Consider the following 14,836-nt stretch of genomic DNA (forward strand, 5'->3'; position numbering starts at 1 on the left):
CCCGAAACACCCCTTGTATATATATACCCCACCTTCCCCACTTTCCTTCACTTTACACAAACCACACAAACACACTTCTCCTATTTTCCTCTCAACTAGAAACCCACAACAACACCACTCTTCTCCCCTTTTCGGTTCAAGCAAGGATCTCGGACAAGGACTCGGTCAAGCTCGGATCACTCGGACACTTCATCTTCTCTCATTCTCTTCTCTTTGTTTTCGGCTCCTCCTTTTCATAACCGGTTAGTGTTTCCTTTTGTGTTTAAGATGTATGTATGTTGTATGAACTAAGAAATGGTTGATTAGTAGTTTATGCATGATTATTAGGTGGTTTTGTAAAGTTTGTGAATATGTGATAACATGACTAAAATGACATGATATTGGTAGTTTACAAGTGTCCATAGCCAACTACACTATGCTTCTTTGTTTCTTGCAAGAATGATGATGTTTAACATAAGATTTTCGGCTATATAATGTATGTTTTCTTGATTAGCATCATGATCTTGTCAAAATAGGTGATTTTCGGTTCATAAATATGTGTTTATGTTGGCATGAAAACCCTAGAAAACTATGAACATAGGAAGAACTTGTTTGAATATGGTTTGAAGATGCAAAAATGGCAAAGTTTGATCTATCTTTACTAATATTCAGATTAGGCAAAGTGTTAGTGAAATATTATTGGTTGTTTCCTATTATGGGCCTGAATTCTTGGTACAATTTGGACTGTCATATCTGCATCATCACGTGTACATGAAAGTGACAGATTACGACTCGCAACGACGGCATTACGACTCGCAACCACAGCATTCCGACTCGAAACCACACCGTTGCGACTCGCAACCAAAGCATGACAAGTCGAAACCACGTGATTGCGACTCGAGACTACGTCGGTTGCGACTCGCAACCACAGCATGATGACTCGAGACCACGGTTACGACTCGCAACCACAGCGTGACAAGCCGAAACCACCTGGTTGCGACTCGAGACCAGCTGGTTGCGAGTGGGCTGTTCATTTTGGTTACTGGGCCCATATGTGTTTAACTTGGACTATCTGTTGACTGGATTATGTGTTGCTGTTGACTGCTTAATTACTTAGGCCGGCCCAGTAACCCACTGTTTACTTAGATGCTTGATACGTGTTAGTTACGTGCCTATATGTGTTTTACGTGAATGCTTGTACACCGAACCTGACCTATACCGGTAACCATGTTAGGACGTGGTGACCAACGTGATTAACAAGTAACCTAAACCTACCGAGCAACCCAAGGTGAGTTCACAACTTAAAAGCATGCGTCCCGGTGGTTTGGGACACGAGACTAACAACCCTATCCCCTGGTAAAAGGGGATACCCTTTACATACCTTCCCTAGTTATTGGGAACAAAACTTACTTTTCCTTCCCTGGTATTGGGAAACCTTTTGGTTAATTACTGTTTATACGGATTGCAACTAACGGCACTAAACGAAACTCTATCACTCAAGTCCCTACTACAAATACCGATTAGTCGCCGGGTTCAGGCGAACGGGTTATTAGTTGATAGCGCTATTTAGGTGTTTACCAGCCTCACACCGTGCCCTGGTTTGGGACGGTCGTGAACTAATGTACTCAGAAATCTGTCAATGATGATAGAACATTGACATCGGGGCATCCTGCGGATACGCAACGGTTACCTAGTGTTCGGTATTGGAAAAACAGTTTAGTCGCTAACTTTTGGGGTAGCTCCCCAGGGCATGTATAAACGGATAAATTAACCGGTGAAACAAGTTTTTGGTAATTAAAACTGGACAACTAGTGAACTCACTCAGCATTATTGTTGACCCCTTACTGCATGCTTTGCAGGTAACCAGTGACGATGGAGCTTGCAGCTTGGGAACGTGTAGTGTCTGTTCACCCTTATGTTGGGTGTTACCTTATTTTGAATCATGAACTTTGTTTTAAAACTACCTTACCTATGCTTCCGCTACTTATTACTGTTTTGAACTTAAGACTTTAAACTCTGAACTTAATATTTGCTAAGCTTATGAGTAGTAAGTATTACTTTTGTTATCAACTTAAGTTTTCGGTATAATTGGTGGCTGGATCCTGGTCAGTCACGCCCTCGAAGCGGGTGTTATCCGCAGGTGGATTTTGGGGGTGTGACAGATTGGTATCAGAGCCATTGGTTATAGTGAACTTGGTTTTAAAAAGGGGTAAATCTTTTTGGAGAAAACCAGACTATAACCCGTGACTCGTAACGACACTACACTCCAAGTGCAAGGCTCGACACTTTTGACCTCATAGCTCGGACCAGTGTTTACTTGTTGCTTACTTTATGTTTCCTGTTATGATATACGTACTAGTGTGCCTAAACTAGATAGATACACCTCTCTCTTCTATCTCATTCTCGCTACATTACGGCATCACACTCATACTGTGTTTTCTGGTCATAAAGACAATGAGTGGACGCGGACGAGGAAACATTAACATGACACAGGCTCAGTTCACTAATCTGCTCAACACCGTGGCTGCAGCTTTCGCAGCTCACCCTATAGGTCAGCATGCACCTGCGCAACCACCAGTGTGTACTTTCAAAACTTTCATGGATTGCAAGCCTCTCCCTTTCAACGGCACTGAGGGCGCCATAGGTCTTCTGCATTGGATTGAGAAAATTGAAGCTGTTTTTGCTGTTTGCGAGTGTCCCCCTGCAAATTGGGTGAAATTTGCTACTGCTACGCTTGAAGGAAGCGCGCTTTCTTGGTGGAAGGCGCAGATTCAGATGTTTGGCTTGGAAACTGCAAATGCTACTGCGTGGGAGGATTTCAAGGATATGATTAAGGATGAATACTGTCACCGGGATGACATCCACAAGCTTGAGAATGAGTACTATGAACTCAAGATGGTTGGGTCAGAGATCGAAACCTACACCAAGTTGTCCAACGACTATGCTGCTCTTTGCCCAAACATGTCACGACCAATGTACCGAAGGATCGAACTGTATATCAAGGGTTTGGCTCCAGAAATTCGAAGCCATGTCACTTCAGCCAACCACACTACCATTCAGCCGATTGTTCGACTTGCTCACAAACTTACTGATCAGGCTGTAGAGGAGGGCAGGTTGCCCAAAAGGATCAGTGCTACCGTCGGAACTTCTAGTGACATCAAGCGTAAGTGGGAAGGAAGTCAAAGCAAGGATGCTAACCCCACTCAGGCCCCAGCACAACAAAGGAAAACTGAAAACAACAAGGGCACTCAGCAACAGGGTGGCTACCGGGGAAGCTACCCTAAGTGCAACAAGTGTAACAAGCACCACAATGGGGCATGTAACAAGGGCCAGTGTCAGCGATGCCACAAGATGGGGCACGACGCTAAGGATTGTAGGAGCCAGTTCCCAGCAAGACAGAATCAGCAACAACCCCAACAGCAACAGCAGCAGGGAAACAACAGGGCATGTTTTAAGTGTGGAGCTGAGGGGCACTTTAAGAAGGATTGTCCTGAACTGAATCAGAACCGCAACAATAATCAGGGAGCTGGGAACAACAATCAGAACAACAATGCTGGGAATGGTGCTAGAGGAAGAGCTTTTGTGATTGGAACTGGAGAAGCAAGGAACGACCCCAATGTCGTGGCGGGTAAGTTCCTACTCGATGATCGTTATGTTTCTGTGTTATTTGATTCCGGTGCCGATGCTAGTTATGTATCCCTACGTATTAGTAAGAAGCTTAGGCGTCCGCTTTCGTTACTAAGTTCTCCTCATATCGTCGAGTTAGCTAATGGTAGAAACATCGAGGCCTCCCATGTTGTCAAAGGCTGCAAACTAGAGTTGTCTGGTCAGACATTTAGTATCGACCTTTTCCCTGTTACTCTTGGAAGCTTCGACGTCGTTGTTGGTATGGATTGGTTATCCAAGCATCGCGCTGAGATCCTCTGTCAGGAGAAAGCAGTTCGTATTCCTCGCCGTTCTGGCAAACCCCTCATTGTACAAGGTGGCAAAAGTGGAGAAATCTCCGGCGTTATCTCTTTCTTGAAAGCCCAGAAGTGTTTACGAAAAGGGCACACCGCTATTTTAGCACTTGTTACCAACACGCAGGAAAAGGAAAAGAGGATTGAAGACTTTCCAGTAGTGCGTGACTACCCCGAGGTATTTCCTGAGGAATTACCTGGACTCCCTCCCCATCGTCAGGTCGAATTCCAAATCGAACTAGCTCCCGGAGCAGCGCCTATAGCTCGTGCACCTTATCGACTAGCCCCCGCAGAATTGAAGGAACTCTCTACTCAACTACAAGAACTATTGGATAAAGGATTTATTCGTCCTAGTTCGTCACCCTGGGGAGCACCGGTACTCTTTGTTAAGAAGAAGGATGGCACGTTCCGAATGTGCATTGACTATCGTGAGTTGAACAAGGTTACCATCAAGAATCGTTACCCTCTCCCGCGAATCGACGATTTGTTTGATCAGTTGCAAGGATCGAGCTACTATTCCAAGATTGACCTGCGATCAGGTTACCATCAGTTAAGGGTCCGTAATGAAGATATTTCCAAAACCGCATTCAGAACTCGTTATGGTCATTATGAATTCCTCGTTATGCCCTTTGGAATGACCAACGCCCCTGCAGTGTTCATGGACCTCATGAACCGGGTATGCAAACCCTACCTCGACAAATTCGTGATCGTGTTTATAGACGACATTCTGATCTACTCGAAAAGTCAGGAAGAGCATGAACAGCACCTACGACTTATCCTCGAACTCCTTCGCAACGAGCAACTGTATGCCAAGTTCTCGAAATGCGACTTCTGGCTTCGAGAAGTCCATTTCCTTGGGCACGTGGTTAACAAGGATGGAATCCACGTCGACCCAGCTAAGATCGACTCTATAAAGAATTGGCCTACCCCTAAGACTCCGACTGAAGTTCGCCAATTCTTGGGATTGGCAGGTTACTACCGCAGATTCATTCAAGGATTCTCAAAGATTGCTCAACCCCTCACTACACTCACTCAGAAAGGCGTCACCTACAAGTGGAATGAAGCACAGGAATCTGCTTTTCAGAGGCTCAAGGATAACCTCTGCAGTGCTCCTATTCTCTCGTTACCTGAAGGAACGGACGACTTTGTGGTTTACTGCGATGCGTCTATTCATGGGCTCGGTTACGTGTTGATGCAACGCGAGAAAGTTATTGCCTATGCATCCCGACAACTCAAGACACACGAAAGGAACTACACAACACACGACTTGGAACTGGGAGCAGTGATATTTGCGCTTAAGATATGGAGACATTACCTGTACGGTACCAAGTGCACCATTTACACCGATCACAGGAGTCTCGAGCATATCTTTAAGCAGAAAGAATTAAACATGCGACAACGCCGATGGGTCGAACTTCTGAATGATTACGAATGCGCCATCAAGTACCATCCGGGCAAGGCCAATGTTGTGGCAGACGCCCTCAGCCGGAAAGACACTATACCAAAGCGCGTACGAGCATTACAACTTACCATCCAGTCTAGTCTCCCTACCCAGATTCGAAATGCTCAGGTTGAAGCTCTGAAACCGGAAAACATCAGGGCTGAGTCCCTGCGAGGATCGAGACAACAACTAGAACAGAAAGAAGACGGCGCCTACTATGTGGCAGGGCGCATTTGGGTCCCACTTTACGGAGATCTACGAGAGCTTGTGATGGACGAAGCCCATAAGTCCCGTTATTCAGTACATCCTGGTGCAGATAAGATGTACCACGACTTGAAAACCACATACTGGTGGCCTGGCATGAAAGCCCACATAGCAGCCTATGTTGGCAAATGTTTGACCTGCGCAAGAGTCAAGATCGAGTATCAGAAACCAGCAGGCCTACTACAGCAACCCGAAATCCCGAAATGGAAATGGGAACAGATTTCCATGGATTTTGTTACAGGGCTACCTAGATCTCAACGCGGGAATGATACTATTTGGGTGATAGTAGATCGATTGACTAAGTCTGCACACTTTCTGGCCATTAAGGAAACAGACAAGTTTTCTACCTTAGCAGAAATCTATTTAAAGGAAGTAGTCTCCAGGCACGGAGTGCCAACTTCTATTATTTCTGATCGAGACGCTCGTTTTACTTCCGAGTTGTGGCAAGCTATGCACAAATCCTTTGGCTCACGTTTGGACATGAGCACCGCTTACCACCCGCAAACGGATGGGCAGTCTGAACGCACCATCCAAACCCTGGAAGACATGCTTAGAGCATGTGTGATCGATTTTGGCAAGAACTGGGAGAAGCATCTGCCGCTGGTGGAATTCTCCTACAATAACAGCTATCACACTAGTATTCAGGCGGCACCTTTTGAGGCATTGTACGGTCGTAAATGCCGATCACCTCTCTGCTGGGCGGAAGTTGGTGATAGTCAACTTACAGGCCCAGAACTGGTAGTAGATACAACGGAAAAGATATCACAGATCAGGCAACGCATGGCGGCAGCTCGTGACCGTCAGAAAAGCTACGCTGACAAGCGTAGAAAACCGTTAGAATTCCAGGTCGGGGACCGGGTTCTACTTAAAGTCTCACCCTGGAAGGGTGTGGTCCGTTTCGGTAAACGGGGCAAGCTGAATCCACGGTATGTTGGACCATTCGAAATTACCGAAAAAATCGGTAAGGTTGCTTATAGATTAAACCTGCCTGCAGAGCTGAGTGCAGTGCACAACGTTTTTCACGTATCTAACCTGAAGAAGTGTTGGTCGGATGAAACACTTGTAATTCCTTTTAAGGAACTGACTATAGATGAACAGCTACACTTTACTGAGGAACCGATTGAGATCACGGATCGAGAAATCAAAACCCTCAAACGTAGCCAGATACCCCTTGTACGAGTTCGTTGGAACTCACGGCGCGGCCCAGAGTTTACCTGGGAGCGGGAGGACCAGATGAAGTCCAAGTATCCCCAGTTATTCCCAAACGAAAACCCCAGCACTGAAGCTACAACCGAATTTCGGGACGAAATTCCAAACTAACGGGGGGATGATGTGACACCCCGTTGAAACACGCTAGCTTGGCAGTGGCTGCTTCAACTTTCGGGACGAAAGTTCTTAAAACTTGGGGATAATGTGACACTCGAGGTTTTTCCGAACGATCACCTTGTAATATTTCGTGTGTATATAAATATTATTAAATGGAAACGTGATTTTTGCATGATATGTGATGTATGTATGTATTGTATATATATTTATATGAGAGCCGAAACCACGACCCGAGACCATGACTCGCAACCGGGCGGTTGCGAGTGGGCCTTTGGGCCGTAACCGGTTTGGGTCGAAACCCCAAACCCAACCCGAAACACCCCTTGTATATATATACCCCACCTTCCCCACTTTCCTTCACTTTACACAAACCACACAAACACACTTCTCCTATTTTCCTCTCAACTAGAAACCCACAACAACACCACTCTTCTCCCCTTTTCGGTTCAAGCAAGGATCTCGGACAAGGACTCGGTCAAGCTCGGATCACTCGGACACTTCATCTTCTCTCATTCTCTTCTCTTTGTTTTCGGCTCCTCCTTTTCATAACCGGTTAGTGTTTCCTTTTGTGTTTAAGATGTATGTATGTTGTATGAACTAAGAAATGGTTGATTAGTAGTTTATGCATGATTATTAGGTGGTTTTGTAAAGTTTGTGAATATGTGATAACATGACTAAAATGACATGATATTGGTAGTTTACAAGTGTTCATAGCCAACTACACTATGCTTCTTTGTTTCTTGCAAGAATGATGATGTTTAACATAAGATTTTCGGCTATATAATGTATGTTTTCTTGATTAGCATCATGATCTTGTCAAAATAGGTGATTTTCGGTTCATAAATATGTGTTTATGTTGGCATGAAAACCCTAGAAAACTATGAACATAGGAAGAACTTGTTTGAATATGGTTTGAAGATGCAAAAATGGCAAAGTTTGATCTATCTTTACTAATATTCAGATTAGGCAAAGTGTTAGTGAAATATTATTGGTTGTTTCCTATTATGGGCCTGAATTCTTGGTACAATTTGGACTGTCATATCTGCATCATCACGTGTACATGAAAGTGACAGATTACGACTCGCAACGACGGCATTACGACTCGCAACCACAGCATTCCGACTCGAAACCACACCGTTGCGACTCGCAACCAAAGCATGACAAGTCGAAACCACGTGATTGCGACTCGAGACTACGTCGGTTGCGACTCGCAACCACAGCATGATGACTCGAGACCACGGTTACGACTCGCAACCACAGCGTGACAAGCCGAAACCACCTGGTTGCGACTCGAGACCAGCTGGTTGCGAGTGGGCTGTTCATTTTGGTTACTGGGCCCATATGTGTTTAACTTGGACTATCTGTTGACTGGATTATGTGTTGCTGTTGACTGCTTAATTACTTAGGCCGGCCCAGTAACCCACTGTTTACTTAGATGCTTGATACGTGTTAGTTACGTGCCTATATGTGTTTTACGTGAATGCTTGTACACCGAACCTGACCTATACCGGTAACCATGTTAGGACGTGGTGACCAACGTGATTAACAAGTAACCTAAACCTACCGAGCAACCCAAGGTGAGTTCACAACTTAAAAGCATGCGTCCCGGTGGTTTGGGACACGAGACTAACAACCCTATCCCCTGGTAAAAGGGGATACCCTTTACATACCTTCCCTAGTTATTGGGAACAAAACTTACTTTTCCTTCCCTGGTATTGGGAAACCTTTTGGTTAATTACTGTTTATACGGATTGCAACTAACGGCACTAAACGAAACTCTATCACTCAAGTCCCTACTACAAATACCGATTAGTCGCCGGGTTCAGGCGAACGGGTTATTAGTTGATAGCGCTATTTAGGTGTTTACCAGCCTCACACCGTGCCCTGGTTTGGGACGGTCGTGAACTAATGTACTCAGAAATCTGTCAATGATGATAGAACATTGACATCGGGGCATCCTGCGGATACGCAACGGTTACCTAGTGTTCGGTATTGGAAAAACAGTTTAGTCGCTAACTTTTGGGGTAGCTCCCCAGGGCATGTATAAACGGATAAATTAACCGGTGAAACAAGTTTTTGGTAATTAAAACTGGACAACTAGTGAACTCACTCAGCATTATTGTTGACCCCTTACTGCATGCTTTGCAGGTAACCAGTGACGATGGAGCTTGCAGCTTGGGAACGTGTAGTGTCTGTTCACCCTTATGTTGGGTGTTACCTTATTTTGAATCATGAACTTTGTTTTAAAACTACCTTACCTATGCTTCCGCTACTTATTACTGTTTTGAACTTAAGACTTTAAACTCTGAACTTAATATTTGCTAAGCTTATGAGTAGTAAGTATTACTTTTGTTATCAACTTAAGTTTTCGGTATAATTGGTGGCTGGATCCTGGTCAGTCACGCCCTCGAAGCGGGTGTTATCCGCAGGTGGATTTTGGGGGTGTGACAATGGTCAGCCTCGGCACAAAAGACAAACATGTAGAAGCCTCTACGCCCACCACGGGGTCGTGCTCAGCGGACACGGGGGCGTGGTCAACTTCCTGCAGGCGCATTTATTGTAATTGCGAATTACAATTAATGAAGAGAGAGAGTCAGATGGACACGGGGTCGTGCCCAGCGGACACGGGGTCGTGCCCGAGCTTCTGTTCAGCCTATAAATAGGAGTGCTTGGAGCTCTTGCAACTCATCCCTTGGCACACCACCTCTCTCACACTTCACCCACCACCCACCACCATCACAACACCATCATCCACCACCATCATCCATTGTTCATCATAGAGTGTGTGAGTCATCTCGGGATCCAAGATGATCGTAAGAGTTCTTGACAATCAAAGGCCATGTTTGCCTAAGTCTCTTACATCACTTGGTGAAGATAAGTGTTTAGTGTAATACTTTTTATTTTTAATCTTTTGCACTTTTTAATTGGTTTTGTATTAATGACTTTAATTACTAGTTTCTTATGTTGAAGGTGATTCTTCCTTATCGTTTGTCCGTGGTGTCTTGGCATTATTTTACTGTCTATATAAAATAAAAGATTTTCACCATTCATATCTCCACGGTCTATATGGAGGTATGTTGGCTACCTGGTCGGGGGTTAAGGGAACGGTTTGGTAAGAGTCTTGCCATTGTTCAGTGTATAGATCCTGCAAAGGACCTGGGTCAAATTTAGTAGGACCTCCTTCAATACCCAAAGGTATTGGATGGCGGGGGTCTAAACTCTTTGATCCCCTCATAAGTTAAACTACTATTAAAACTTTAACCCAGCTACTTAGGACTGTATCCCTACTGACTCAGACTACTTAGCTGAGGGTAACGTCACCTTCAAAAGAGGGTCCTACCACATTATGCATTAATAACTTAATTCATTATCTTTCAATAATCCGACCCTTTAGGATTGTATCCTTGCTGACTCAAACTACTGGGTTGAGGGTAACGTCGCCTTCAAAAGAGGGGCCTACTACAATAACTAAGATAATCTCTTAAACAAGTGCAAAAGTGCGAAAATAATCAAAGGTTACATGATGTGCGTTAGGTGTAATATAATTTAGGTATATATTTTAAGCCTTTTTTACACTTTTTAGCCATGTTTTAAATTTATAAAACACGATATTTACTAACACTAAACACACATGTGGTGCAAGTGCACCCATCGTGGACGTAGTATAGTGTTGGTAAGATACCGAGGTCGTCCAAGGACACAAGAGCTTTTAGTACCGGTTTATCCTCAACGTCTAATCAAATCAAAATATTAAAAAAATGTTTTAAACTAAGAAAATAAAACTAACTAAAATGCTGAAAAATAAAATAAAAGTAAAAACAGATAGACAAGATGAATCACTTGGATCCGACTCGTGTGTAGTGTAACCTTTGATTATTTTCGCACTTTTGCACTTGTTTAACTCTCTCGCGGCCCGCGAGAGCGTGCGTGTCGTTTATAGCTTTGGCCAGTCACTAGCCTAGCTATGTTGACTCACTGGAAACGTGGCGCAATGCCTTGTCCGTCACACAAGGCCAGTCGCGCCCCGCGAGAGACCAAGGAGGTCTTGGTCGCGCCAAGCGAGAAACCTATAATTTTTGTTTTTCTCTATTTTTACAAATATAAGGGTATTTCGGGCTCGTTTCTCGCGTACAGGTTATATGTTAAGACATCTAGGGTCACGTTAAGGGTTCTAGGATGGTTGTTATATCCTCCCCACCTTGTTTGATCTCGTCCTCGAGATCTACTGGAATAGGTGTGGGTATTTCCTTTGCATTTTTGACTCGAGTTCCCAAGTGTATTCTGGTCCTCTTTTGGAATCCCATTTCACTTTGACCAGAACTAGTCTCTTATTTTTGAGATTCTTGATCATTCTATCTTCAATCTGAACGGGTTTCTCGATAAACTTAAGTTTCTAATTTACCTCTATGTCCTTAAGAGGTATCACCAATGATTCGTCGGCTAAATACTTTTTGAGATTACATATATGAAACACATCATGTATTCCTGCCATTTCCTCTGGCAGTTGTAGCTGATCGGCTACGGGTCCTATTCTTCTAATAATCTCAAAAGTTCCAACATACCTGGAGCTTAGCTTTCCTCTTTTAACGAATCTGACTACTCCTTTCCATGGAGAAACTTTTAATAGTACCTTATCTCCTACTTGAAATTCCAAAGGTTTTCGTCTGTTATCTGCCTAACTCTTTTGATGATCTTGTGCTGCTTTTAGTCTTTCCTTGACTTGAATTATCTTATCTGTTGTTTCTTGCACTATCTCTGGTCCAGATAATTGCTTTTCTCCAATTTCTACCCAAAAGACTGGAGTTCGGCACTTTCGTCCATAAAGTGCTTTAAATGTTGCAACATTAATGCTTGTATGATAACTGTTATTGTAGGAAAATTCTATTAATGGTAAATGGTCATCCCAATTTCCTCCGAAATCAATTACACAGGCTCTAAGCATATCTTCCATTGTTTGTATTGTCCTTTCACTTTGTCCGTCCATTTGAGGATGATAAGCTGTGCTTTGATTTAACCTGGTTCCCATTGCTTTTTGGAAACTTGTCCAAAAATGAGAAGTAAAACGGCTATCTCTATCAGAAACAATAGATAAAGGAATTCCATGTAAGGAAACTATTTCATTTACATATAACTTGGCTAACTGTTCCATACTGAAAGTTTCCTTCATTGGTAAGAAATGAGCAGATTGTATCATTTCCTTTTCTTGTCTTGGGTAATTTGGTAACAAAGTCCATTGTTATCAATTCCCATTTCCATATTGGCATCTCTAATTGTTGCAATAATCCTGAGGGTTTCTGATGTTCAGTTTTAACTTGTGAACAAGTTAGACATTTAGCAACATAGTTTCATATATCCTTTTTCATTCCTATCCACCAGAAGTTCTTTCTTAGATCTTGATGCATCTTATCACTTCCGGGATGTATCGTATACTTAGACTTATGAGATTCTTCTAAAATTTTGTGGCATAGGTTTCCTTGTTTAGGTATCCACATTCTTTTCTTATGGTATCTCCAAATTCCATCTGTTCCTTGTTCTAATTTCTTAATCATTCCTTTTAAACTTTCAGCATCGTCCTTGATTGCTGTTTCCTATACTTTTCTAATTTGCTCATCTAAATCTACTTGTAGATTTAGTTGGAGAGAACGTACTCGTTTTGGCTTTTCATGATACTTTCGGCTTAAAGCATCAGCTACTACATTAGCTTTCCCAGCATGATGCTGGATATCATAATCACAATCACTAAGACTTCCATCTAGCGTCTTTGTCTAATATTTAACTCTTTTTGCCCGAAAATGTACCTTAAACTTTTATGATCGGTGAAGACAACAAATTTATTTCCATATAAATAGTGTCTCCAAATCTTAAGGGCAAAAACTATGGCTCCTAATTCTAGATCATGGGTTGTATAATTCTCTTCATGTTTCTTAAGTTGTCTAGAGGCATAAGATATAACCTTTTGGTGTTGCATCAACACACATCCATATCCTAACTTAGACGCAACACAATAGACTATAAAGTCTTTAGTTCCTTCTGGTAATTTGAGTATGGGTGCGTTGGTTAACCTTTGCTTAAGAATCTTAAAAGCTTCTTCCTATTTCGGTCCCCATTCAAACTTAACTGATTTGCAGGTCAGTTTGGTTAATGAAATGGCTATTCTAGAGAAATCTCGGATAAACCGTCTATAATATCCTGCCAGTCCAAGAAAACTTCGTACTTCTGTTGGTGATTAAGGGACTTTCCACTTAGTAATTGCGTTGATCTTTGTGGGATCCACATGAATTCCTTCATGAATAACCATATTTCCAAGGAATTTCACTTCTTGTAACCAAAATTCACATTTTGAGAATTTAGCATAAAGCTTCTCCTTTCTCAACAATGTTAGAAGTGTATGCAGATGCGCTGCATGTTCCTTTTTACTCTTAAAGTAAATTAGAATATCATCTATAAAGACAATTATGAATTTATCCAGGTATGGTTTAATATCCTGTTCATCATGTCCATAAATGCGGCTGGGGCATTGGTTAGACCAAATGGCATGATGTTAAATTCATAATGACTGTACCTTGTTCTGAAAGTAGTTTTAGGAATGTCCTCTTCCTGTACTTTCAGTTGATAATATCCTGAGTGTAAGTCGATCTAAGAAAAGAACCGAGCTCCTTGAAGTTGATCGAACAGATCATCGATTCTCGGTAGTGGGTACCGATTCTTAATCGTAACATTGTTCAATTCTCGATAATCAATGCATATATGCATCGATCTGTCTTTCTTCTTAACAAACAACACCAGTGCTCCCCACGGTGATGAACTTGGTTGTATAAAACCCTTGTCAAGAAGTTCGTCCAATTGTTTCTTCAGTTCCTGCATCTCTGTCACACCCCTATTTTCCACGTGTCACTGGTGGTCCCGGTGGGGGTATCGTGACGTAGTTGATATCGTCATAGTCAAACAACACAATAAATAAATGCACAGCGGAAGGAAAAAGATAGATTTATTTCAACCGAATAAATATTGTAATATTAAGTATCACAAACAGTTGAAATAGATCCACAGGCGGATCAAAAGAAAAAGGAAACTTGTTCAATAGATTTATTTGCATCCAAGCTTGCGAGACTCTAAATGATGCTAAGGAGAGGCCAGCCTATTACGCGTAGTACCTGCACTTAACCTTTTTGGGAAAATACGTTAGTTTATACTGGTAAATACAATTTAACTGACTCATTTTGAAAAGGTTTAAAATTGATTTGAATGCACATGGCACAAAAAGATTTTTATAACTTGGGATAATTATTTGAATATAAACTTGTAAAAGATTTACATGTTTCTTATGCGTCCAGTAGCCCGGGTTTACACCGGGTTAAAGATCAATAGACACACCACATGATATAATCCCGCAGCGGTTTAACCCAAACCGGCGGTTATACCTTAATATTTATGCACGACGGGTGTACGCCTACACCCGTATGCTTAGGTCGTGGCCATTTCGTAAAATGATGCCAAGGATATCCGGGACATGGTCATTAACCCCCCAAAGGCTTTAAGCAAACAGAACAATTTTAACGGGTCATTTCAATGATTTAACCTACATTTGATTAAAGATTCAATGCCCGACCAAGCGGTATTTTATATACCGTACCCCAAGCCCGTATAGGGAAATAAGATAAAAGTATTTACCTGAGCAAGTATAGTCACAATAAGCAAGTGCAAATAGCTTTTATTGGATCTCCTATTCTGGAACGAAGGTTTATAATAATATATTAGAATCCTAACGGGTCTTTAATTTAGCATAAGCTTAGACCAGTAAGTTTTAAAGAAAGAATACGGTTCAATCGCATGGAAAGCGAAGACCGGTTAAGAATGTAATTTTGAC

Source organism: Helianthus annuus, chromosome 17 (assembly GCF_002127325.2).
Source record: "Helianthus annuus cultivar XRQ/B chromosome 17, HanXRQr2.0-SUNRISE, whole genome shotgun sequence".
Taxonomy (NCBI): Eukaryota; Viridiplantae; Streptophyta; class Magnoliopsida; order Asterales; family Asteraceae; genus Helianthus; species Helianthus annuus.